The sequence below is a fragment of the Gigantopelta aegis genome, chromosome 12 (assembly GCF_016097555.1).
Source record: "Gigantopelta aegis isolate Gae_Host chromosome 12, Gae_host_genome, whole genome shotgun sequence".
In the NCBI taxonomy this organism is placed as follows: Eukaryota; Metazoa; Mollusca; class Gastropoda; order Neomphalida; family Peltospiridae; genus Gigantopelta; species Gigantopelta aegis.
In genome coordinates this window covers 25,321,293-25,344,654 of record NC_054710.1, presented here as the reverse complement: position 1 = coordinate 25,344,654, position 23,362 = coordinate 25,321,293, and the positions used below count along the sequence as shown (strand labels likewise).

General features: G+C 38.4%; 1 protein-coding gene across 1 annotated transcript in view; it reads right to left on the bottom strand.

Annotated features, from left to right (window-relative positions):
• Window positions 1-23,362, bottom strand: part of LOC121385918 — a 38,982-nt gene that overhangs the window by 15,022 nt on the left and 598 nt on the right. The gene's annotated exons all lie outside the window — the stretch shown is intronic.

Here is a 23,362-nt window from a genome sequence, read left to right as displayed (position 1 = left end):
GTGTAAACCGAACAGAATAAAATAAATGTTAGCTACTTAAATAGTTAGTCCTTTGCTGTATATAGCACACTATTTGTTATTAATATTTATTGCCGAAGTCATTTGCCAAAGCAAGTATTTAAATAAAACCCACTTTTGTCGTACTATATAAAACGTAACGAGTAATTGCGCATTCCATTTTATCTACATGTTCGGCAATTTCCGTCTCTTGACCCTTATATATATTATTTTTTTTATCCCAGTGCCTCCTTTCCTTTCTCTCCTTTGAATTCCATCTCATTTCTTCCCGATCTGGCAACTCCTCCTATCTTTCAACTTCTTTCGCTGTCTACCTCCACATCCCAGTCCTTGGCTCTCCAACCGCGACAGGTGCTTGTCTCTTGTGACTGTCTGTGCCACACAGCTGTTCCCCATCAGCTTTTAGCTGTGGGCTTAGTCTGACCACTTCGGGGAGTGTTCACTAGTTACTTCTGGCATTGTTAAGAGGTACTTGTAACCACCTACTATGCACCCCTACTACCGGCGGTCGTTAGTTAGTGCCGTGGGTTGACCCTTATATTTGATATTAGAGAAACCCAACTTTTCACTCATAAAAAACACAGATGATGCAAATCACTTTTTTTTTCTCCATTTTAAACATATTCCGTAAACGGACCAGGAAGTTTTGATATATCATTGATTGATAAATGTGCTGTCATTGGTTTGCGCGTGCTCGAGGAGTTTTATAAAAGAATGTGCCGTGCGCGACTGTTAATTACTATACAATATAGTGTTGATTAACAGTCATCAGATGATTGAAGAATTGTTTCGTCTGACAGCTTTCCTTTCTTCAAAAATACTATAATATTATTACCTGTTGGTTGCAGTAAGCTGTAGGATCACCACCACAATAATAATGCGCACCCTTTTATTTCTGTCCTCTCTCCCCTCAACGAGGGCGGGACGTAGCCAGTGGTAAAGCGTCCCCTTAATGCACGGCCAGTCTAGGATTGATCCCCGTCGGTGGACCCACTGGGCAATTTCTCTTTCCAGCCAGTGCTCCACAAGTGGTGTAACAAAAGGCCGTGGTATGTACTACCATGTCTGTGGAATGGCGCATATAAATGATACCTTGCTGCTAGTCGAAAAAAAACAGCCCATAAAGTGGCGACAGCGGGTTTCCTCTCTCAATACCTGTGTGGTCCTTAACCATATGATTGCCGCCATATAACCATAAATAAAATGTGTTGAGTGCGTCGTTAAATAAAACATTTCCTCCCCCCCCCCCCCCCCCCCCCCCACACACACACACACACCGCGGCCTCTCTCTCTCTCTCTCTCATCGTCTAGACACTGTTATTAACGGATTAAGTGATATTCAACTTTGCAGTGGTGTGCAGTATGTTTTCCATGTACACTTGTGCATAACTATTCGGAGGTAAAATCCAATTTAGGCTACTACAAAGATCAGGACGGCATTAACATGCACAGATATTGATTTTTTTAACAAGAAACACATTGTATTTTAGCCGTGAAACCACGGGGTTGATCATTTATTGACTAACCAATTGATTTGTCGAAGACTTGCGACAACTGATGCGAATCCAGAATCGTGTCTTTAAATGATTTATGTTCCCCTGGGCCAGCTAGACAGCTAATCGATCCGTTTTAACGAGAGGGCGGGATTTACCTCAGTCGATTGAGTGCTCACCTGAGTTGCTTGCGTCGCAGGACAGAACCACCTCAGTGGATCCGTTCAACTGATTGGTTTTGTTCTCGTTCCAAACAGTGCACTACAACTTGCCAAATGCCGTGGTATGTGCTTTCCTGTCTGTGGAAAAGTGCATATAAAGGTCCCTTGCTGCAGTAAGAAAACGCTTGACATCCCACAGCCGATGATTAATATATCAGTGTGTTCTAGTGGTGTCGTTAAACAAAACAAACTGCTTTGTTATAACACATATTCTATAAATAATTCAAAGGTAGAACACTTTTGATATGGAATTTCATTTTAAATCTATGACAATTAAACTAATCCACCATCTACCACGTTGAGATTAAATATGTTCTCAAAATGGCAAAGATCAAAGATGATGTATTTCAAGTAGAGTTTAACAAACTATCAAAATGTAGTATTTATCTTGTAAATGCGTCCTTTAGATTGTGTGTTGGTGATAGATACGGTCTGAGGTATGATGGCCGTTTTGTCCAGATATTTTAGTCTCTTAACACTAGGAAAGGAATCAGCAACTACGAGATGCTAATCTCCATTAAAGGGACATTCCTGACTTTGCTGCATTTTTTAAAGATGTTAACGATTGTAATTACATATCAAATATATTGTCCTGCATAACATATCAGTGGCTATATATTAAATGTGTTTCTGATCGTTCTAATATTTGTACTAGCGTAAATTTCATTTTATTTCCTAAAATATTGTTTTTGTCGTACGTACGAAATTATTTGAAGACAAATCCAGTTTGGGCTTCTTACAAATATTAAGACGACCAGAAACACATTGGATATACAGACACGGATATTCTACACAAGAAAATATATTTAATATGTAAGTTTAATCGTAGAAATATTGTATTAGTCAGAAATATTTTACAATGCAGCAAACTCGAGAATGTCCCTTTAAGCAGTAAGGCAAAACGTATCCGACATCAAATAAATAAATAAATAAATTATTGGTTTTATGAGTCCACACTTTTCATATATCTATCTATCTATCTATCTATCTATCTATCTATCTATCTATCTATATATATATATATATATATATATATATATCGTTAAAAAGTGTATGTTTTTCTCTACATGACAGGCTTGTTTCGTGAGAGAGTTGAATTATTGCTCTCACTCATCAGATGTAGATTTAATTACACCGTCAACGGAAAGCTGATGACGTAATGGACTCTGTGACGTCGAGGTTACGTCACTATGCAGGTCTATAGGTGATGTGTGGTATGCGCACAGAAGGTATTTGCGTCTGTGTCAACATGCTGATACGAGTTCATTCTTGGAGTTTAGTGTGCTGGTTTCAGGTTTATACATTATGAACAGTTTTTCCTTCAGGCAGAGGTTACATCTTTTGCTCGTTGGAGAGTATGATTTTGCTTTGGATAAAATTTTCCACATAATGGTGTATGGGGTGAATCTATCCTTCAGTGTCCAAATGTACTGACTTAGCGCTGTTGCGTTCTTCTGTGTTGCGTTTTGATAAACTGCTCGTGTGCGCAGTATATCTCGTCTTAAATGTGTTCTCGGTCAAACCAACGTATGTTTCTTGCTTGTTGTTATCGAGTGTATTAACGGTAGCTTGATATATTACTCCTTTCTGCAAGCATTTGCCCTCAAGTGGACATTCAGCTCTTCGTCTACAGTTGCATTCTCTGGGGGGAACGGCGTCTTTGTCTCTGTGTTGTTGAAGTAGAGTTTTGTTATGCGCTGAAATTATTTTCCCAACATTAGGCATGCAGCTATAGCTAATTTTAACGGTGTTTCGATTTATAATTTTGTGGAGAGGGTTGCTTTTGGGAAAGCACTCATCGAGTAATCTGAGGAACTGTGCGCATACCACACATCACCTATAGACCTGCATAGTGACGTAACCTCGACGTCACAGAGTCCATTACGTCATCAGCTTTCCGTTGACGGTGTAATTAAGTGTACATCTGATGAGTGAGAGCAATAATTCAACTCTCTCACGAAACAAGCCTGTCATGTAGAGAAAAACATACACTTTTTAACGATATATCTGGCTCCCACACGGTTGAGCACTCTATAAAACAGCGTCTTTCAACTCGAAAACGACTACTATATCTATATATATATATATATATATCTATATATATATATATTATATATATATATATATATATATATATATACGTAATATAATATCTGATATTTCCAGTGCACTCAATGTATGTGATAGTTTTTTAGATCACATACTTTAAGAATTTGATAATTTTGCAAATTAAATCATTTAATAATTTTTCCATGTCATTGTTAATCATATTTAGATAGAGGCTAACGCTCGCCCCCTCGCCCCAGACGAGTAGAAATCCCTGGTGGCGAGTACAAATTAAATGGCGCTAGTCCACCGGGCGAGTAATACTGGGCAGTTATGACCCAGATTCATGATATGGTTAGTCAAATTATTTTGCCAATGAAACATGTTAAACATACAAAGTATAGATGTATTTCGTCAGAATTTGCCATGGCGGAATGACAGTCAAAATGTGTGGCAGTTTCGTTTGGAATAAATCGATAATTCACTGATATTTACTGCAAATACAATCGGAACTTTCCAGTTTTTGTTTCCGAATTCCGAAAATTGCCGTAATATTCCGATTATAGATGAGGCATGTTCGGAAGGGAAAATGTTTGTTTTGTTATGTGTGTGTGTGTGTGTGTGTGTGTGTGTGTGTGTGTGTGTGTGTTGGTGTTTTGTGTTCATTTGGTCGGTAATCAATAAACGCATTGTGATAGATCATGTTGGCATCGATCGATTTTAACTAACTGCTTCCAAACGTCTCGAGTTTAACAGTTGACATCTGAGTGAACTAATCTAGCGACCCAATTTAATGAGTATAATTTTCTTTATTAATTATTAATTAGAGATGCGCATCTAAATTTAAATTTTTCGATGTAAATTTCAAAATTGTCCGCTTAATTGTTTTCTGTCCCGGGACAAGCCCCTGGCTATCCAGAGACAGGCCCGGGACGGACATGCTCGAAAATCTAGTGGTATATGAGCATGTGAAAATTATTCACACTCGCACCAATGGAACGGCGAACACCTGGGTAGACCCCTGTTCAAATATTGCATAGCCATACAACCGCTTTAAAAGCAATAATCAATAATCAGTTTCTGTTCAAAACGCATAGCCACGACATGTTTGTTCAAGTTGAGAAAGTGTAATTCAGTTTTATAATTATTATCAATTACAGTGAAGCTTCCATCACTGTGAGATAAAATCTATATTAAAAATAACACAGAGCTCCAAGCATTAAATTAACACTATAAATGACTAGTTTAAAACCACATCATGTATGTCTCTTTTAAATAAAACGGTATAGAAAACACAATTTATTAATTTTAATGCATCTATCGAGAATGAATTGTCATTAACGAATACAGAACAAATCCAATCTTTTAAAACCTTAAAATTTAAAATACAATATTACTCTTTGGTCTGAAATAAAAATCAATACCGAACCGTGGTCGGGTATACACAGTGCGCTACTACGTGACTTCGCATTCACTCGGGTATGGTCGTATTGATTTTGCTGAACACCTGGCCTGTATCTTTCGCACAACCACGTGGCTCACGCCGTTTGCTGTATATGATATTGATTGCTCTCCATTGTTCTAGCTTAACGAATGAGTTCATCAACACTTGCATTAGTGCATAAACTGCACCGATATTTCCTCTCTACGCGGCTGGCCTGTGACTTAATGCATGCGTTTGCATGTTAATGAGAATCCCCTAATAATATACTTTATAATATATATATATATTTTTTTTCCCTCAATATTAGCTCGTGCAATCAATAGGAAACGAAAACAACGTCTGTATATGTGTTATTAATTAAATAATTAATACTACTTTAATTTTTACAAAACTATTAGAGCACCTTTCGTCCAAAAATGACTGCATTTGTAATGGTATTAAATATGTCATGATAATGAGGGAACCTGATCCAATTTCAAATCAGTGTATATTAACTCGTGTTCTACCGTTTAACATATACATTATTTAGGAGATGAAGATTAAGAAGAAGTTGAAGAAGAAAAAGGAGTAGAACAAAGATGAAATTATATACCAATGTTCTGTACCATCGATAAATACAATACATGCAGATGGTTAAGGTTTATATTAATCACCATGCATACACAATACATATACATCACGATGCAGCGGAATACGTAATGGTTTGTGTTGCACATGCTTTTAACAGCAATAGTAATTAATATTGGATGCGCGTCGGCAATATCTACTACGTTTGATATTCAACAGCCGATGGTTTATAAATAATGTAATGTAATTATGTCGTTAAAAAACAACAACAAACAAACAAACAAACAAAAAAAGCAGCCCCCAAAAAACAAAAAACAACAACAAACAAGCAAAAACCCAAAACAATCAAACAAACAAAACTCTCTATATATCTACAACGTACAGTAATGGTAGATTAACAGGAACGGAAACGAATAGTGGTAGATTCCATTAATCTCTATCTAGTCCTTCGTCTATAGGAGGACAGCACTTTAGTATCTGATAAACTAACTTTGAAATCTCTCTAACGAGATATCAGTTACAGTCAGCAATTTGAATAATATGCCATGTTCGAAATGAAACTAGCTCTGTGAAGAATTGTCGTTAACATGTACAAAACATTAACCATTTAACAATGTACACATTTGTAGCCAATTAAATTTGACCAAAAAAAGGTTTGTTTTTGTTTAACGACGCCACTAGGGCACATTGATTGTTTATCTTATCATCGGCTATTCTACGTCAAACATATGGGATACTTTATTTGCGCTTCCCACATGCAGGATAGCACAAACCATGGCGTTTGTTGAACCAGTTATGGATCACTTGTCGGTGCAAGTGGTTTACACCTACACATTGAGCCTTGCGGAGCACTCACTCAGTGTTTGGTGTCGGTACCTGGATTAAAAATTCCATGCCTCGACTGGGAATCGAACCCAGTTCCTACCAGCCTGTAGACCGATGACCTAACCACGACGCCACCGAGGCCGGTCTATATTTGACAAAGACACTTTAGAAAATTAGCCAGTCATATGTTTTGTCCACTTCTGTCTTCAATTAAACATATCCTGAATGTCGGATATGATACATTCAATTGTGTAATAGGTATAGTAATCACCATTCATACTTCATAGAGCACGATGATGCGAAATATACATTGGTTTGTGTTGCGCGTTATTTGGGCAATATTGATAATGAACACTGGATCCTGTCCAACAATATGTACGGTGGATGGGCTACATAACATTATCTTGTGTGCTGTGCAGTGTATACGCTCTCTTTCCTGTGGATATTTTACGTACAGTAATGCCAGTTTAAAGGGACATTCCTGAGTTTGCTGCAATTTTAAAGATATTATCGACTAACAGAGACTGTTTGACGACTGTAATTACATATCAAATATATTTTTATGCATAAAATATTAGTGGCTGTATATTAAAAGTGTTTCTGGTCGTTCTAATATTTGTACTAGGATAAATTTCATTTTATTTCCTAAAACATATTTTTTTCGTACGTACGAAATTATTTGAAGACAAAATCCAGTTTGGGCTTCTTACAAATATTAAGACGACCAGAAACACATTAAATATACAGACACTGATATTCTAAACAAGAAAATATATTTAATATGTAAGTTTAATCGTCGAAATATTTTATTAGTCGGACACATCTTACAATGTAGCAAACTCGGGAGTGTCCCTTTAAGAGGAACGCAAAACAAAGACCCAACATGTATTGGATCTTTTCTGAATAAAGAAGGGCTAGATGGTGGTATTATTTACAGTGACAATGGGAAATTAGCCAGTGATCTCAATTCCAAAAATAAAGAAAGCCCAGACTGGCCACGTACACCAGACAGGACTTTGGATTCGTTAACGAATCTTACAAAAGGGCCTCGGTTTTCAAAATGAAACAAACCAACGAGCCACTATTACTTCTTTGTTCTGAACCACCAGCTCCACAGAATGACATTTTCAAATATCAAATACTGTTTCCTGGGTCAGAAGTTACATATAGATGCAATGAAAGTTTCTCGTTCTACGACACACCGCTACAAACAGGCAGATGTTTGAAGAACGGGCCTCTGACCAAAATGAACAAACAGTGGCATTCACTTACCACTATCATCGATTGTGTGAGATTCGTAATTATTATAGATTCCCGTGTTTGATGAACTAAAGAACACACCGGTGTGAACGAGAACACACACTGCATTAAAGACTGTATGTTCTCAAACTCGAGGTGGCATTAACTTCGTGGAGACCCATGCCGTCTACCATAGTGGTCGTTATGTTGAAGATAATGTCATTGGAAAGGAGGTCCAAAGCAGTTTATCATAACTACACGTAACGACACTCCATCACAAGCAATATACATCGGCTATTGGATATCATAACTACACTTAACGACACTCCATCACAAACAATATACATCGGCTATTGGGTGTCATAACTACACTTAACGACACTCCATCACAAACAATATACATCGGCTATTGGGTGGCATAACTACACTTAACGACACTCCAACACAAACAATATACATCGACTATTGGGTGTCATAACTACACTTAACGACACTCCATCACAAACAATATACATCGGCTATTGGGTGTCATAACTACACTTAACGACACTCCATCACAAACAATATGCATCGGCTATTGGGTGTCATAAAAGTAAGTATATCAAAATATTATCCAAATTGCAAAATAAATTAGAAAACTATATTAAAGAGACAGTGCTGAGTTTACAACCATTGTAAAATGTGTTCTACAAATAGAACCTTTTTGATGAAGTAACATACAAATTAAATGCATTTCCTTATTTAAAATATCAGTGTCTGTATTTAGAGTGTGTTTGGTGTTGTCATAATGCTTGTAGTAGCCCAAACCGGTTTTTATCACCTAATAATTTCGTACGTACGAAACAATATATACATGTAACATAAATTAAATGAGTGCTACAGACATTAGTATACGACCGGAAGCACATTCGATATACAGACACTGGCATTCTAAAAAAGAAAATGTATTTAGTATGAAATAATAGTTACCAACAAGGCTCTGCTATCGCAGACATCTTCCAACAGCTGGACACTCAGGACAGTCCCTTTAATTATGTCACATTAAAACTTAAATATGCGAAACCGAAATATGTTTTAAATAAGACTATTCTGAAGAATGTGGCTCGTAAGTACTGAAATGTAGACGCCATTAATAACAATGCATAAATAACAGTAACACGATAACAGCTGTCACAGTGAACTCTCGGACATCAACCAAGAGAAAATCCTTTCAACAATATATGATGTTCGAAACAAAACAACATCCTTGATGGATGTCATTGTGCATATACAATATATGTTGCTACTAATGAAACACAAATGTAGCGGGTTCCCTCTAGGGATACGAGTGAGAAATATCTAATGTTTGACATACGATAGCCGATGGTCAATACATCAATGCTGATTAGTAGTATCCTTAAACAAAATAAAAGTGTTTAAAACAAAGCTCGCCTTGTTGTGAAATGAACTTTAAAGCTTTAAATGATAATATATCAGCAAACCAAAAATGTTACAACGTGGTTTTCACCATCAGCTTGAGTAGGATAAATCCGACATCTTAAGACAGTAAACGGTTATTGTATTTAACCTGCACTCCTGTAGCGTTGTCAGTGATAGTCTGACTATTGAGGCATCACAGGTCATGACCATAATATGCCAATATGTATAATCCATATTTAAAATGTTCATTATAAGTGTTGTGTATGTCACCTGCCAGTTGTAGACCTGGTTGGTTTATATTATATCATATATGCATAGTAATCTACCAGTACAAACCTTAGTTGTATTGGGCTAATTATCAAATGAGTGTCATAAAATACATATGCCACTGCTGCTTAAACCATCAATACATTTATTTTGTTCAGATATTTATTTAACATAATTAGTTAATGCTCTTACAGAGGCAGCACAAACGTTTGAGGCATCTTCGGACGGCGTCCTTATACAAGAAACACCTGTATATTTGAGAGAGAGAGAGAGCGAGAGAGAGAGAGAGAGAGAGAGAGAGAGAGAGAGAGAGAGAGAGAGAGAGAGAGAGAGAGAGAGAGAGAGAGAGAGAGAGAGAGAGAGAGGGACAGGGAGGGGGGGAGACACACACACACATAGAGAGAGAGACAGACAGACACAGAGAGACAAATAGATAGCGAGTGACAGAGAGACAGAGACAGAGATACAAATAGATAGCGAGTGACAGAGAGAGAGAGAGAGAGAGAGAGAGAGAGAGAGAGAGAGAGAGAGAGAGAGAGAGAGAGAGAGAGAGAGAGAGAGAGAGAGAGAGAGAGAGAGATTGTCTGTTTATTCGTTTACGTTCATCGGGGTATCAACAAAGAAAAACATTTATAAACTGTCTGTTCTCACATATATTTTTTATTCATACCCAGATGAACGTAGACAAAATAACAGACAATACTTATAATTAAATTTGAAACAGAGAGAGAGAGAGAGAGAGAGAGAGAGAGAGAGAGAGAGAGAGAGAGAGAGAGAGAGAGAGAGAGAGAGAGAGAGAGAGAGAGAGAGAGAGAGAGAGAGGTTGTCTGTTTATTCGTTTACGTTCATCGGGGTATGAACAAAGAAAAACATTTGTAAACTGTCTGTTCTCACATATATTTTTTATTCATACCCAGATGAACGTAGACAAAATAACAGACAGTACTTATAATTAAATTTGAAACAGAGAGAGAGAGAGAGAGAGAGAGAGAGAGAGAGAGAGAGAGAGAGAGAGAGAGAGAGAGAGAGAGGGAGAGAGAGAGGGGGGGGGGGAGACACACACATAGAGAGAGAGCCAGATAGACAGAGACAGAGAGACAAATAGATAGCGAGTGACAGAGAAAGAGAGAGAGACAGAGATACAAATAGATAGCGAGAGAGAGAGAGAGAGAGAGAGAGAGAGAGAGAGAGAGAGAGAGAGAGAGAGAGAGAGAGAGAGAGAGAGAGACGTCATTTATGTAACGACGCACTCAACATATTTAAATCTATGGTTATATGGTTATAGGGAGAGAGAGAGAGAAGAGTATGGTATGCGTGTGATTGGTGGAGGTGTGACCCTCTGCACAACCCCAACCCCACTTAAGGCTTCTTTTGTATATGAAGCGGGACGTAGATCAGCGGTAAAGCGTTCGCTCATGGTAGGTCGACTGATCGATCCCACATGGTGGACCCATTGGGTTGTGTCTAATTCCAGCCTGTGCACCACAACTGATGTATAAAGGCTGTGGTATGTGCTATCCTGTCTATGGGATGGTGCATATAAAACGTCCCTTATTGCTTATCAAAATTGCTTATCGGAAACAGTGGCCCATGTGGCGGTATCGAGTTTCTTTCTCACTCTCATAATGTTTCTTAACCGTTTTGTCTGACGCCACACACACGTATATCAAATGCGTTGAGTGTGTCGTTAAATAAACATTTCTCTCGTATGTATGTGTAGTCTATATGCATTTCTAGTCGATTAGTTTATAGGTTGTTACGTTGTTTGATAGTGAATGATATGGAAATAAATTGTTTTTGGTGTTAAAGAGTTCATGCATACATTAAAGTAATACTCCTGATGGGTATGGAGAAATAACTTAATCAGTCGACGAACTCATTTCTTCATCACTATCTTCGTCAAGGGAGACTATCACAGGGGTTATTTTATTTCTTATAAAACTATTTTGTTTTCTAAAATCTTCTTCGATCTTTATTACATGTTTAACTGCGTCAGAGAAGTGTGTAGGTGTGACAGAGTTCAATGCATGTGCAAGTTCTCTCCGCACCGTGGCCATTTTACCATCATTATGACGAGCTGTGTGCCCTTTGACTTGGCACCAGATCAGTTCTATCGGATTGAGTTCAGAATGTCTTGGCGGCAGTCTTAGACACAAGTGCCCATGGCGTTCAGCAATATCATCAGTAACAAATTGCTTTGCACATTTGTTACTTTTCACAAGTTCATAAAGAACTGGCTTTGTCATGTTACTCTCAAAATGTATATTTTTGTTTCGTAGCCACGACTGAATTTCTTCCTTTTTAGCGTTTAGTGCAGGACATCGTGTAATCTCAGTTAATTTGTTGTGGTAGCTTGCGTTATCCATGACGATAACAGAAGGTTCTGGTAGAGAAGGCATAAGTTGTTCTTCAAACCATTTGATGAAATTGTCATGATTCATCTCACCATGATAGTCTCCGTCTGTTTTTTTTAGCCTCAAAGATCAATTCACAGCCATATATCAATCCATATTTATCACAGACAAATAATAAGTCTTTTTCCCTTCCCAGTCACCGAACAGAGTTTAGGAACTCGATCAGCAGCGTCTGATTTCGGCAGGTGATTGGCGGTACTTGTGCCCGGGTGGATATCTGTCCAGTGGTGGGATGTTGTGTGGTTGACATTCACCCAGGTCTCATCTTGATACACTATTAAATACCCCTGTTCTCGTAAACTGGATATTTCATGGAGATAGGACAGTCTCCTGTCTGATATATTGGCGTCCTCAAAAATCACTTTTCCGGTTGTAGACATATGTTGGTATTTAAAATTGAGGTCATGGAGTGTTCTTCGTAAAGTTGATATGGATATGTTGATTCCACATTCCTCCCTTAAAGCCACGTTAATCTTATGTAATGTAGGTAATTCGCCCTCTCTATAAAATCTGTATACTCGTCGTCTAATAACATCTTTATCAAATAAATCGATGAGTTTTCGGTCGTGTTTTTTAACAGTGATTTCTGTGCTTGGATTCGTAAAGCTTAGATTTTTCACAGTTCTTTTTACTGTTGAAACCGAAACTTTAAGGGCAGCGGAAACTCGATCGACAATTCGATAAGAAGCATACCTAGGTCTACCGCGCTGATATTCATCTTCAAAATAATCGAAAACGTTCTTAATACACGATTTTACATCAACTGAAGTGTTTTTCGATTTACCCATATTTTTCCTCAAATAACAATAACAAGAATGTCGACTAATACATTTTCAATGAATTTATATACCCTACCTAACTTGTATTTTACGTGGTTTACACATTGCTACAATAGCACGTGCAGTCATAGATCGAACTAATGATGTTATTGACCAAGCAATGCTATCGTATTTTGAACATTCAGGGCTGTGTCTGCGGGATGAAAAAGTGGTTGAACCCATACGAGTCCGAACAATAGCCCTTTGGTTTTTCGCATTACAAATGTAACACCCCACCCCCAAACCCCAGCCCCTAGCACCACCCTAAATACTATATATATATATATATATATATATATATATATATATATATATATATATATATATATATATATATATATATATATATATATATATATATACGTATGAGTTCCCAATTTAGAGGCAAATTAAATAACATTTTTATTATTATTTGATGTTGGTGGCCTTTGACATTTTATCCCCCCCCCCCCCCCCCCTGGTCTTCTGGGTCCGGCCCTGCATTAAATTTATTTATAAATTTGGAAAGCACATTCCTGCGGTGTGTGAGGTGATTTGTGTTTATTACTGTGCTACACCTCAGTTGTGTTAGGTTAGGTATGGTATGCTAATATATAATTGATATAATAAAATAAAAATACATAATACATTAGCTAAATTTATTAAATATAATGCACCTACAAGAAAGGGTTACATGTTCTGTTTGTTTACATCTATGTTTAACGGAAAGATTAGACAATGCTGTTACACAGTACAAAACAATAATAACCTTGATTTAGTGAAACGAGCTATAATGGCCTTCACGTAGCCTCAGATCCCAATGTTTTGATATGCAAATGACCTTAGTTATTTATAGGAGAAATAACGTGCATTCAAACGACACAGAGATTTTTAAAAAGTGGAATTAAGTCAACTTCGTGCATTTTATATGATGATTTGTATATAACACCTGTCGGGGTTTGGGTTTGTTTTCATGTAAATGCAAAGAAAACAAATATCGAATAGGAAATAAACGTAACATTTGCAAAAAAAGATGATGATAATAATATCATATGATGATGATGATGATGATAATAATAATAATAATATCATATGATGATGATGATGATGATGATGATGATGATGATGATGATGATGATAATGATAACAACACCATAGATAATAACAACCACACACAAAACAAAACGAACTGTTGTAACAATAACAACAATTAGACGCCATTTTATCGGTTTCTCCCAACCGGATATCAGCATTTCGATCGTCTTAATCGTGAAGACACACCCAAAAAGCCGTCTTAATAACAAGTCACGTGATCAAAATTACTTCGACACAATTGGCCAGACATCATCGCCGACAACTGTACGGATGACGTCAAAACAACTGGCGCGAACTCGCAATGACGCTTGCCCCACCCATATCAAGTAATGAACCTACGAAATGCCGTCTAAATCGTTTATAAGGCTTAAGACGTTTCTTCAGAAATAAGAACGGGCTCCCCTTCTCTCCGTCCCTTCTTATTTCTGAACAAACTTCTTTATTCCTTCTAGGCTATACGAAGAAGATACAAAACCCGATAACAAATAAAACGTTCTCGCAAAAATGCGTTAACTCGTAAGTAATATTACATCATAAAAAGCGATTAAACATTATGACATAAAACTCTGCAAGCTCGGAAAGTCGACTCTGTGGCTAAATGATTGAATAGCTGAGTTAACGTGATCTATTTACCTGTCCTCATTGAGAGGCGTGGTCAGCATATCTACTTTCCAGCCTAATTTCCAAATGTCTTGTGGAAAGGAAGTCCCTGAAAATGTATTTATATTTAAGGATTGTCTGATTATTCTTTTATGTTCATCTAGGTATGAACAACGAAAAAAACAAACATGCGTAAACTGTGTGAATCGGCGAAGCCGTTCTCACATGTATTTGCGGATGATTTTGTTTACTCGTACCCAGATGAACGTAAAAGAAATAACATACACTACTTATAATTAAATTTGAAACATACTTACTAATCATGGCATTACAAATCATATTTTATTTATACTTTTTTTTTTTTTTTTTTTTTTTTTTGGTGTGCGTGTGGATAAAACAATAACGCTTAGTAAGACAACGTACGCATATAAAATTACGTCATCTGATGTGACGTTCCCTGACGAGAGAGAGAGAGAGAGAGAGAGAGAGAGAGAGAGAGAGAGAGAGAGAGAGAGAGAGAGAGAGAGAGAGAGAGAGAGAGAACGACATAGTACGAGAAAGACATATGGTGAAAAAGAGATAGATGAGGAGGGAGAGACAGACGGTATATAAATAAATATACATACATACGAGGAAAAAGGTGGCCACCTGTAATCAGCGGTCACCTGCTTTAAACGACCACTTTTTTCCTCGCAAACGATTTTAATGTAAATACACCTGTAATAAGCGGACGCCTGTCTTACGCGGCCTGCGGCCACCGAAATCGCCAAAATACCTGTATTAAGCGGCCAGAGTAAATATTTATTATATTAAAACAAGTTTGTTTTGTTCAGTGACACAACTAAAGCACATTGATTAATTAATCATCGGCTAATGGATGTCAAACATTAGAGGAAACCCGCTACATATTCCCAATAGCAGCAATCAATCTTTTATATACACTTTCCCCATAGACAGGAAAGCACACACCACGGCATTTGATCAGATGTGTTTGGGACAAGAAACAAATGGATCCACCGATGTGGTTCGATTCTGCGGCACAAACATCTCAGGAGAGCGCTCAACCGACTGAGCTAAATCCCGCCCTCTATTAAATATATATATATATATATATATATATATATATATATATATATATACACAAATATTTTAACAACAGCGACAAGGTGCAGCAAATAACCGATTTCCACACCTTCAGGGATACTAGTACACATTCAGTTGAGACGTGTCTTATGTTTATCAGTTAAAACAGTATGACCCTGGAATGCATATATACTCTTCAAAAGAAGAAACGCAAAACCACATTGTCGTAACATTTGGAGAATTGATTTTATTATTGAATGGTGAGTCCGATAATTACCAAATGTTGCAGGATTGTTCACAATTCACTCTAGTCCATTGTGAGTAAGTGATAGGACACACCACCAAGGTCAAGGTCATCTGGAGTCAATACCGGGTGTGGCCTCCGCGTGTGTTGACAACTGCCTGGCACCGCCTGCCCATTGAAGCAACCAGATTACGAATGACGTCCCGGGGGATGGTGGCCCACTCGGCCTGCAAGGCTGCTGCCAGCTCGGGCAGGGTCTGGGGCTGTGGTTGTCGCTGTCGGAGGCGTCGGTCCAACTCGTCCCATAGATGCTCAATTGGGTTCAAATCCGGTGATATCGATGGCCAAGGAAGGACATTAATGTTGTTGTTCTGTAGGAAAGCCGTTGTGAGACGTGCTGTGTGAGGCCTGGCGTTGTCATGGTGGAACACTGCGTTGGGGTTGGCCATAACTGGAACGATGTGTGGCCGGAGGATCTGGTCAATGTAGCCCTGTGCATTCAGGTTGCCCTGCACGTGGACCAGGTCAGTTCTGCCAGTGTGTGAGATGGCTGCCCACACCATGACACTACCCCCGCCGAATCTGTCCACTTCCTGCACGCAGTTTGCCGCATAACGTTCACCACGACGCCTATACACGCGACATCTTCCATCATGACGTCGGAGCAGAAATCGAGACTCGTCACTGAACCACACCTGTCTCCATCGCAGTTGAGGCCATTGTCGATGAATCTGGCACCACTCCAGTCGGAGTCGACGGTGTTGTGGTGTTAAGATGACACCTCGAACTGGACGTCTGGTACGAATTCCTACCTCACGTAAGCGGTTCCGTACGGTCTGGTCGGATATCCTGCGCAAACCTGGTATTGCTGCGGCTGTGGAGGTGGCAGTAGTCAATCGTTCCCGAAGGTGGCGTACCCGGATGTAGCGGTCCTGCCCGGGGGTAGTGACCCGTGGTCGACCGGATCTAGGAAGGTCACGTGTTGATCCATGTTGCTGGTAACGGTCCCACAGTCTGGAGATGGTGCTTGGGGACACATGGAATGCCCTGGCAACGGCCGTTCTGGATTCGCCTGCGTCTAGTCGGCAGATGGCATTGTTTCTCTGCGGTTCACTGAGACGTGGCATGTCCTGGATTGTCAACTGTCGGCCAGATACAGAGGCCAGGCAAGCGAACACCCTGCACTTTTATACTGTCGGTGTTCATGTTGCACGTGCAGACAACGCACGTGCAGTGGTGACATGGTTTGCACGTGGCAGCGTTTTTGCGAATATTCACATTTTGGAACTTTATTGTACAGTAGCTGCGTTTTATCGAATGTAACCGTGGGAATGTGTTTGGGACATGCAATGACCTTATATTCACAAAGCATGAACCGGTAGGAAACATAAAATCGGGAGTTATAACCCATTTGTACCCTTTTGCGTTTCTTTTTTTGAAGAGTATATTTGCCTCAGGGCATGCTAAGCTTGTCATTTGTAAATTCACACCCTATGACAGTACACTGTTTGCAGTAGGAATGAAACAGAAATAACAAACATTATAGACTCTGTACGTGGCAACCTTTAATCAGCGGTCACCTGTCTTAAGCGGTCGCTTTTCTCTAATCCCATGTGTGACCCCTTAAGGTCTCTGTCTCTCTCTCTCTCTCTCTCTCTCTCTCTCTCTCTCTCTCTCTCTCTCTCTCTCTCTCTCTCTCTCTCTCTCTCTCTCTCTCTCTCTCTCTCTATTTCCTGGAAAGAAAACGAAATTCATGATAAATGGTAATTGCAGCATTTAATATAATAACATGACCCCATGGTGTTTCTCCAAGATAATATACGTACATGCATATTAAGTGTTACCCACCTATGGATAAACATGTGTACTTAACGAGTCCGATGCTAGCACACATGCCATTCTGATCGCATGTTCTTTGGTTACACAGGTTAAATCTATCCTGTAAAGAAAACAACATATTGTATCTTGTGCACTGGCGAAAGCGAGTGATATACGATTAACAACCACGAGTTGTACTATAGTCGGTCTCACACGGGAACGAGAATAGTATTTTATTTGTTACATCGTACATCAATGACAAATCAATAGCACATAATGACTTCCAAAATAATTAAACAAGACATGAAAATGCACAGATTAAACACCGGGAAAATGACGTCGCTTACCAAATGACGTCATTTAGCAAAATGGTTACTTCATTGAGCAATTTATTAATGGAATTTTGTATTCCTACACGATCTATCAATGAAGTTTATACAAACAATAATATGCACGTATTCAACGAAAGAGGAAAAGTAAGGGACCATCCATAATTTTCAAAATGTTCACGAACGTACAAACTGTACGCTTTTGACCACCCCCTCCCCTCCCCCTAAAAGTGTACATCCCCAAATGAAAAATGTTGATCGACATTTTTTTTTTTCTTCAAAAAAAGTGTACGCTGGCCCCCGCCGCGTACGGGTTTGTACGCTCGTGAAAATGTTGAAAATTATGGACGGCCCCTAAAAGAGTTTTGGAAATAACATAAACATACTATTGTTGTGTGCAATTGGCTCAGAAATAAATAAGTTGTAGGAAATTCCCAAGCAAGAAAAAAAGGTGTTTTTTTGTGGGACGGACTATAAATCCGTCACTGATATTACAATTTTCAGGTTGTAATTACCCGTGCAAGCATGTATATGTGCATACTGCGAGATATACGTACACAGTGTGACAAATAGATGCGTGTTTGGTTGTTAGTCTTAATTGTGGTATCATACCCCCCCCCCCCCCCCCCACCCCCCACACTCCATTATTGTTTATTTATAACTTGTTGTTTTCGATGATGTTGGGTTTTTTGTCAGTATCACACTTTTAAGAGTATTTTGCTTCTAATTCCAACATTTATGTTCAACATTGTATTCGTCATAAATCGGTCTTTGACGTAAAAGTATGGCAAAAAAACAACTATTTTATTTGAAACGAATAGTATAGTGAACATGAATTGGCTGATGAATAAAACTCAATCCATAACTTGACAATCGTGCTAGAATTGATGTCGAACAAATAATTCAGCACTTACAATTTGTTTGTTTTTAAATCACAAACAACATTGTTGGTACAGATCTCTGGGAAACCCTAAGACGCGAGTAGTGTATTATTAGAGGTCAGAAATCCAGTGGCCGGGTTCTCATTACTATGTACGACAACTCATTGATATGCAAATATATGCACGACGTGACAGGTCAGCCGCGTAGAGGAAAGGTCGACGCAGTTTATGCACTAATGCAAGTGTTGATGAGCTCATTCATTACGCTAGAACAATAGATAGTAATCGATACCATATACGGCAAATGACGCGAGTCACGTGGTCGTTGTACGAATGACACGGGCCAGGTGCTCGGAAAAATCAATACCACCACACCCGAGTGAATGTGAAGTCACGCAGTAGCGCAATGTGTATACTCGACTACGGTTCGGTATTGATTTGTTTGTTTTTTGTCAGTCCAAAGAGTAATACTGTATTTTAAATTTTAAGGTTTTAAAAAATGGGATTTATTCTGCATTCGTTAATGACAATTCATTATAGATAGATGCATTAAAATTAATAAATTGTGTTTAGTATACCGTTTTATTTAAAATAAACATAAATTGTGTGGTTTTAAACTAGTCATTTATAGTGTTAATTTAAAACTACATTCCTTGGAATATTTTTTATTATTTAAGCATATAGAACAGAAAATCCAATTACGTTTGATGCATATATGACGCCGCACTCCGCATTGGTTTCACTACGCTGGCTTATCCAGGTCAAAAACAAAGCCATGATTTTGAAAATGGAACACTTTTGACGGGCTTGTACCGATCTCGGTTTTCATTGGCTTATCACAAGTATAGAATTCCACAACAAGAGATCACGTGAGATTTCGCATTTTTTAAAACAAATTTAACTGTCTTGGTTGAGGGGTCGTCTCATATCTCCAAAACATATTTATATCCATAGACGTATGGTACAACGCCTTTCCAGGGGTCGGTGAATGGGGGACTTGCCTTGAAATTTTGACAGTGGCCAGCTGTTGGCATACGCGTTACATGTAAAGGGGTGTTACTAATTACGTAACGCTCTAGGGGTAGAGGAAGAGGGTACTGTGTTCGATTTACGTAACATTTTTCAAGACTATATGTTATTTGTATTCATTACTTAGACCTAAAAAGGTGTTTTTTTTAAATGCGCGGTCAGTCTAGGATCGATCCCCATCGGCGGGTATACAAAAATACCATGGTATGTGATATCCTGTCTGTGGGATGGTACATATAAACAATCCCTTGCTAAAAAAAATGTAGCGGGTTTCCAAGGCGCGTGTGCAGGGATTTCAGCGGGGTTGGGGTTATAGACTGTGTTAAGCGAAGTTTATATGGGGCCATGCTCCTCCAAAAATACATTTCAATTCTGTTTAAGCTTGGGCAAGTAAGGGTTTCGACCTCCAATACCCTCTCCCTGCCCATGCACCCGATTCCTCTCTAAGATTATATGTCAAAATTACCAAATTTTAGACATCCAACAGCAGATGGAAGGAAGGATAGGATATGCTTTATTTAACGACTCACTCAACACATTTTGTTTACGGTTGTATGGGGTCGGATGATTATTAAATCAATATGCTTTATCTTTGATGTCGTTAAACACGCACACCCTAACTTTACCCTTTCCAAACGAAATAATATTTATCTGAATTTGTCGATTTTAATACGTAAAATTAAGAAGTGAAAACGTTCATTGTTTAATTTAGTATATTTTATTTTAAAAATATATACATGATTAATGTGTTACTAGTATACAAACTAAACTTTGAACGTTCTACTAACACTTTATAAAATATCAATTCTGAAATAGGAAGGTACGACAGTCGATAATAGTTTGTCAAGATCAAACCGGTTTTAACTAAAGACTCTGGTACAGCGCAAGATTTCTCTTTTAATTTTTTGAGACGAACCCTACAATTTGAAATCGGCAAACGCACGTGTTAACTGAAACTGACAACAGGCTGTCGTTTGTGCTTTGCCGAGCTATGGCGGCACAGGCGACGTATCAAGCGTATACGTTTGACGATATCCGTTCATAGGGAACACACACGACTTTTTTAAAAGTGCATTTGAGCTTGTATTTCACATTTGTACATGATGTTATAATATGGTAACCAGAGAATGTAACTTTAATATGTTTGGGGCTCTGTTTTATGTTTTAATATAGATTTTATCTCACAGTGATGGAAGCTTCACTGTAATTGATTATAATTATAAAACTGAATTACACTTTCTCAACTTGAACAAACACGTCGTGGTTATGTTTTTCGAACAGAGACTGATTATTGATTATTACTTTTAAAGCGGTTGTATGGCTATGCAATATTTGAACAGAGGTCTACCCAGGTGTTCGCCGTTTCATTGGAATTAGTACAAAGGAACTGAACAAACGAAATGTTTGGTAAAGGCGGGTTTTGATGCAGAATCGCCATTAAAAAATATATTGCTTTGATTCGTGGTAGACTCGTCCGTCATCACCCCTTGTTTCTATTTATAATAGACTCGACCATATACGAAAGAATGTAGTTGGCTGATTAAAAGGGGGAAACATTAAAATCATAACCCTCGTATTTTTGTGTTTTATTTTTTGTTTAATGTAGTTCAAGATGATGCAGGTCTAAACCTTAAATAATATATACACTGTATGAATTTGCTTTGACGTCATTTTTAATTCGATCCACCATGGGGTTCACATCGTGTCTCGAATGTGAGAGAACGTTTACCAGATGGGATAATATGCAAATACAGGAAAACAGTTACATCAGCTTCTCCCTCCTCCTCCTCCCCCCTCCCCCCCCCCCCCCCCTCCGGAACAGCAAATTCAGCAGTTATCAGTTGAAGAACCATTTTACTTTACTATATCTTCCAATGCTGTATTCGTGGGTCCGAGTGGGTGTGGCAAGACTATGTTTATGTACAATATGCTTCAGAAAAGCTTCTCGAGCCAACACCTAACACATAATATGGTGCTACACGGAGTGGCAGCCTCTTTACGGCACTATCCGTGAATCCATGCCACAAGTTCAGTTTGTGAGAGGAATGTCCCACAATCTACAAGATAATAACTACTTCGATGCACGCAACAACAATGTCTTACTTTTGGATGATCATATTGCCGATAAGCGTATGTCTCAACTATTTACTCGTAATGCACATCACAAGAATGTAATTAAGTTTCTGTTGTTACAAAACCTATGTCCAAGAGGCAAACAATCACGTGACATTGCTCTCAACTCTCATTATGTTACTTTTTTTTAATTCACCCGTTGACAGACACCAAGTGAAGTTGTTTGCGAGAAGAATTTACCACAATGGCAGTGATCGCGTTATGTCGCTTTATGAGAATGCTGTCCAGAGACCATATGGCAATTTTACCATCGACTTGCGACCTACAACAAGTGAAAGTAATAGATTGCAGCCCAATGTGTTAGATAAAGCCACCACGGAAGCAACAAAGGCAGTACGCCCTACCTACTGACAAAGAAACTCTATGTTAAAATAATACATAAAAAGACTATTCCTCTCCATTCGAAAGTCAGATACATTCTGATTCTCGACCCGTAGACACGGTAAAATCGTATTCTACAATCAAAAATCATTTAGGAGAAGAGAAATATACCGACGACGACGTGACTGAATCCAGGGACCAAACGGGTTGCGTTCATTTTGAGAATATGACGTTCAAGGAGTACGCTTGGGTTATGGTAGCGTTTGTTTATTCTAGTTCCAACGATGCAAGGCAGGAAGTAATCTTATACGAATCAAAAGAGTGGTTTTCTAACAAACGAGCTTGTATTGTATCAATACATCGTCAAGTTTCAAGAGGTGTGGATATTCCTGATAGGTGGGGATCACCAGTGTATTTTATTCTCAAAAGAAGTGTGTTTCGTCCAGACAATAAATAATGAATGAAGTCATTAAAAAACTGGTCCCGAGTGGGTGTGGCAAGACTATGTTTATGTATAATATACTTCGAAAGGACTTATCAAGCCAACGCATAACAACGTATAACACGCTACCTTCCATTTTAATGAAATGTGTATTGTACATGTATAATAGTATACAAATGGGTGTAACGTCTATAATACAATAACGACAACGACAACAACAACAACAACAACAACAACATAACCCCACATCCCCCAAATCCCAATAGCCACTGATTAATCAGAATAAAGCAGACAGAATGTATTGCATTAAATTACAACTACTTTCGATACATAACAAACCACAAAGACACTTGTTAGCTTTCACGTATTATTTACTGCAAAGCATTGTTTGAAACAAAAATCATCCGACAATACGCAATAACAAAATAATTGTATAGTTTTATATTTTCGCGAGTGTTTTTATTCCTGGGGGACCTCTTTTAGCTTTTCCTTTCACAAATATAACAATTGTTTTTTTCCGTCCATTATTGTTCATGAAAGGATGTGATTTGAAAACGTGAATCAGACTCGATCGCTTCCTAATCCCCGGCATACTCTTTTAAGACCCGAACCTGTCTAGTACCGATACAACATTGAA